General features: G+C 47.7%; 1 pseudogene; it reads left to right on the forward strand.

Moving 5' to 3' along the window:
• Nucleotides 1-1,448: 1,448 nt before the first annotated feature.
• Nucleotides 1,449-3,718, forward strand: LOC147722707 (uncharacterized; annotated as a pseudogene).
• The last annotated feature ends 967 nt before the right edge of the window (nt 3,719-4,685 follow it).

A 4,685-nucleotide genomic window follows, 5' to 3' on the forward strand; every position in this document is an offset into this window, starting at 1 on the left:
AAATGCTACTGTAATCATGTTTGGGGCCCTGAATACATGAAAGCGACCCCCTATGACATTTACTGTGGGAACCGGGTTGTAATCTTTTGTCTGTCATGTTATCCTATGACGAAAAACGGCATAAAAAGAGCGATCCACAGATACAATTTGAAGCAGTCGCCTAGAACCTACACGTGTTGTACTTCTTGTGACTTCTGTGTTCCCTGCAGTAAATAAACCTCGAATCTTTGACACCGAAGGAAGTGTCCCGTGTCTCTGTCATTTGTACGCCGGAACAGGTTACCCACGAAGGTTTTAGGTGTTATCCCTGGCACCGCTGGGTCTTAGAAAACCCAGTCCTTCACCTGGTTCCACCCTGGTCACTGCTGAGTGACCCAGACTCTGTCCCCTCTGCTTTCAGATACTTCTCGACTTCGATCCACCCTTGGATTACACCGGACACTTCTGCTTCCCATCGCCTGCAGCATCTTCAGCTCCAAGCACCAAGAGCCTGCGTGTCAAAACCCGACGCCACTTCGACCCTATGCACCCGCTTCCTGTGGGTGAGGTAACATTGCAACGCCGGTGTTCCCACACTGGTACACACCTCTAGGGTCTGTGTCTTAAGTTTTGTTCCTCTAGGTTCAGCGGAAGTATCTTTAAACTCTCTTTGTGTAACTTTTACGCACCATTGACATTGCATTGGTGCAAGCCGCACTTTACGTGTTGCACCCGAGTCCCGCAGGCTTTTCCCGACTTCAGCATTGCTAGTCCAGACTGCTCCCAGCGATTCCCTAGGCCCTAGGCCTAACCACTGTTCGATTGGTATCTCTTATACCACTTTTTTAATATATGGTTTGAGTGGCCACCCGCCCTCATCCATAATTGTGCAACTTTGTATGTTATACTGTGCTTTTGATTTAACGCTTGTGCCCCTTTGCTCATAAAGAGTACTGGGTATTATTTTAGAAATAAACACATATATTTTTATAATATATACTTGTGTGGTGTCCTTTCATTTGATATTACAGGATTGTATGTGGTAAAACAGCTCGCTTAACACGACCTCTTAAGTTAAGCCTTTAAGGCTGCTTAGTCCATGCTACCCCTAGGATAGCCTGTCTAACAAGGTTGACTTACAACCAGACACCATAAGGGATTGTTTGGACTGATACAAGGTGGTTCCAGAATTGGAAACTCCAAATATCAGGCACACTTCTCACATTGGTGCGCAGCGGTGCGGATTTGAGCTTGCTGTTGTTTTACCATTGCAATCTTTTTATCAAATTGAAAGATCACATCAAGTACCTTAGGTACATATAAATCAAAAGCTTAGCATATTAAGTTCTACTGAACTTAGTAGTTGTAGATTAAAGGGATTAGCACACCCTGACTACAACTCACTTGCAAGGTACAGTAGGAAAACACTTAGTGTAGGTAAGTGCACCACTTACACCTCACTAGCAGTCATGTCTGACGCAGGAGGAGCTTCAGGCTCTGCCCCTGTGACAGTTGACCCTACCAAGGCAACTTCCAGCTATGACAAACTTAGCCACAAAGACTTGAGTGCCTTGTGCATTGCAAGAGGGCTAAAAAGCGGCAGACACCCCACCATTCCTATCCTGATAGCCATCCTAGAAATGGATGACTTAGCTAAGGCTAGCACAGCTCCCTTAGACTTAGGAGATGGAGTGACCCACCCTGAGAATGAGACCACTCCAGAAGAGGAAGAAGAGGAGGAGGAGGAGGGCTCAGAAGTAGATGAACCTGAGGAACAGGATCAACAGGGTAGCCAGGTACATGTTGGCAGGCTTAGCCAAGCCAACTTGGACCTACATGGGAATGGAGAGGGCCAGCACCTCCCCAGATCCTATAACCTAGTTCCCACAGGCAACAGAAGGGTGAGATCTCCATCAGGGGACTCTCACATTTCTAGTGTCTCAAGAAAATCTCAAAGGGGAATGACTTCCCCCCAGAGAAGAGAGCATAAGGCCAGGATGAGAGCTGTAGAACTCCAGATAGAGAGGGAAGAGTTAGCCCTGGCCCAAGCTAAACTTGCTTTAGCAAGGGAACAGAAAATGTGTGGCTTAGATGCCACTGGTGGCAGCAATAATCCTAGAGAGAAAGACAGGTCCTATAATACTAGAAACCTGACAAAGATTGTGCCCCCCTACACAGAAGGGGATGACATCCACAAGTGGATAACTGCTCTTGAGAGAGCCTGCATGGTACAGCAGGTTCCTGAGGAACAGTGGGCAGCAATCCTATGGTACTCCTTTTCAGAGAAAGGGAGAGATAAGCTCCTCACTGTCAGACATGAGGATGCTAAAAACTACAAAGTCCTGAAGAGTGCTCTAATAGATGGGTTTGGCTTAACCACTGAACAATACAGGTTAAAGTTCAGAGACACCCAGAAGACACAGACACAGGACTGGACTGATTTTGTAGATTGTGCTACTAAGGCTCTGGAGGGTTGGCTACATGGCAGCAAAGTACATGACTTCACAGGATTGTATAATTTGATTATGAGGGAGCAGATCCTAAGTAATTGTCAGAACCAGCTCTTACACCAGCACCTGGTGGACTCTAATTTGACCTCTCCCCAAGAATTGGGAAAGAGGGCAGATAAATGGGTCAGAACCAGGATTAGGCCTAATAATCAGGACAGTAACCAGAAGAAGGAGTGTACCAAGCCTCAAGATAAGGGTGGGGATAAAAGTAAGGAAAAGACTTCCCCAGGGCCCCAAAACTCCAAGAATGGGGGTGGGTCCCAAGACACTTCATCAACTCAGAAGAAACCTTATTGTCATACCTGTAAACAGGTTGGGCATTACAAAACAGACAGCTGTTGTCCCAAGAATGGCAATAAAGAGAATATATCTCCAAAGCCAGCTCCAACACCTCCTGTTACTGTCAGCAGTAATCCCCCAGGAAGTGGGAGCACACCCAGTAATCTGGGTGGGTTTACTTTTGGAGCCCAGGTGGACCCTGGCCTATCCAGGTCCACATCCCCAAATGATCTTGTTTATGAGACTGGCATGGGGTTTGCCAACTTCTCTGATTGCCCAAATACCTTGAGCAAATATAGACAAGAACCCATCATCAATGGTTTGGAAGTTGAAGCCTTTAGAGACACAGGGGCTAGCATCACCATGGTGGCTGACTGTATAGTCCCCTCTAAGCAACTTTTACCAGGTGCCACATACCAGGTAACAAACATTGATGGAATCCAAACAAATCATCCCATGGCAGTAGTAAGTCTCAGCTGGGGAGGTGTCACTGGCCCAAAGAGAGTGGCAGTGTCATCAAACTTGCCTATAGACTGCCTACTTGGTAATGATTTAGAAATCTCAGCCTGGGCTGAGGTTGAACAGGAAATCCATTCTAGAATGGTAAACTCCAATGGAAAGGTTAGTGGGGCTGTAATGGCTACAGCCCCAACCCAAGATGTCCTTCCTGAAAAGGTTGGTAGGGCTGAGCAAATCTCTGCCCCATCTTTAACAGAAGCTCTTCCAAAACAGAATAGCAAAGCTGTTATGATAACAGCAGAAACCCAAACTGAGTCTCCTCCTGAAAAGGTTGGTGGGGCTGTGATGGCCACAGCCCAAACCCAAACTGATATGTGTGTTGTGAAGCCTGAAATGATGGATCACTCCACCCAAACTGAGAGCATGGAGGAGGAAGAGAAATCTCCCCCTCACCAGACATTAGGACAGGATCAGCCTCCTCAGGGAACTGATCTTTCCCCTGATGAAGGAACTGCCCCAGAGGTTATTAGGCCTGGCTTGACAGAGCCTCTGATGGCAGTGGACCCTTCTCAGGTGGGATCCAGTCTGGAGCAGGTAACCTGCCCCTCTCTACATTGCCTTAGCCAGCCCAGGGCTGCAGAGGGCAAGAAGGACAGTGAGACCCCCCAGGGCCCCTGTCAAATAAAGCACCCCCATCAACAGATTAGGGGCACCAAAACTAGTAGCCCTAGTAAGGTGAAAACTTTAAAAACTCCTGAGGTAGCCCCCTTAAAAGAAAGTTAGGGACCTCCCACAGATGGATTCTGTTGGGCACAGCCAAACCTGGGACCCAAAGGGCCCAAACCTGAACTGTCCCTCCAGCAAGCCAAACAGAGGGACCCAGCCTCCAGCTTTAGGTAGCCAGAGGCTGACCATAAGAGCACAGTGCAACTCAGTTGAAAAAAGAAAGGCACACATGGTGGAAGATAATTGGAGGAAGCTGAGCCCCAAAGTAGAGGAGCCTCACTTCAATACTCCATATCCAAACCAGCCTTTAACTTCGCTTAAACACACCCAAGGTAGTGATTCCCTATGGTGGAGACCCTCTAATACCCCAAGGGTGAGGGACTGCTTAGTGGACCATGAGACAGGGGGTACCCATGCTAGTGCAGGTACTTCCTTATATGGCCACTCAGGCAATATAGGCTTACCTGGCCAAGGATAGCCTTATCTCCTTTCGTTTGGGGGGGGGTGTTGTGTAAGAAGGTGGCTACCTGACTATGGTTACCCCAGATTTTTTGCCTTGTGTTTAGCTGGTTTTCGACTTAGTTGGCCTAGTTCCCTGCTAATCAGGACCCCAGGCTATCTGCTCTCTCTGTAAAATGGATTCCATGTACCCTAGGTGCATAACTAAATTGGCTTGGGTCACCTTATCAGCCCCTGTACAGAGCACTATAGGTGCCTAGGGCATAGGTGCAT

This window comes from Lissotriton vulgaris, chromosome 4_1 (assembly GCF_964263255.1).
Source record: "Lissotriton vulgaris chromosome 4_1, aLisVul1.2, whole genome shotgun sequence".
Classification (NCBI taxonomy): domain Eukaryota; kingdom Metazoa; phylum Chordata; class Amphibia; order Caudata; family Salamandridae; genus Lissotriton; species Lissotriton vulgaris.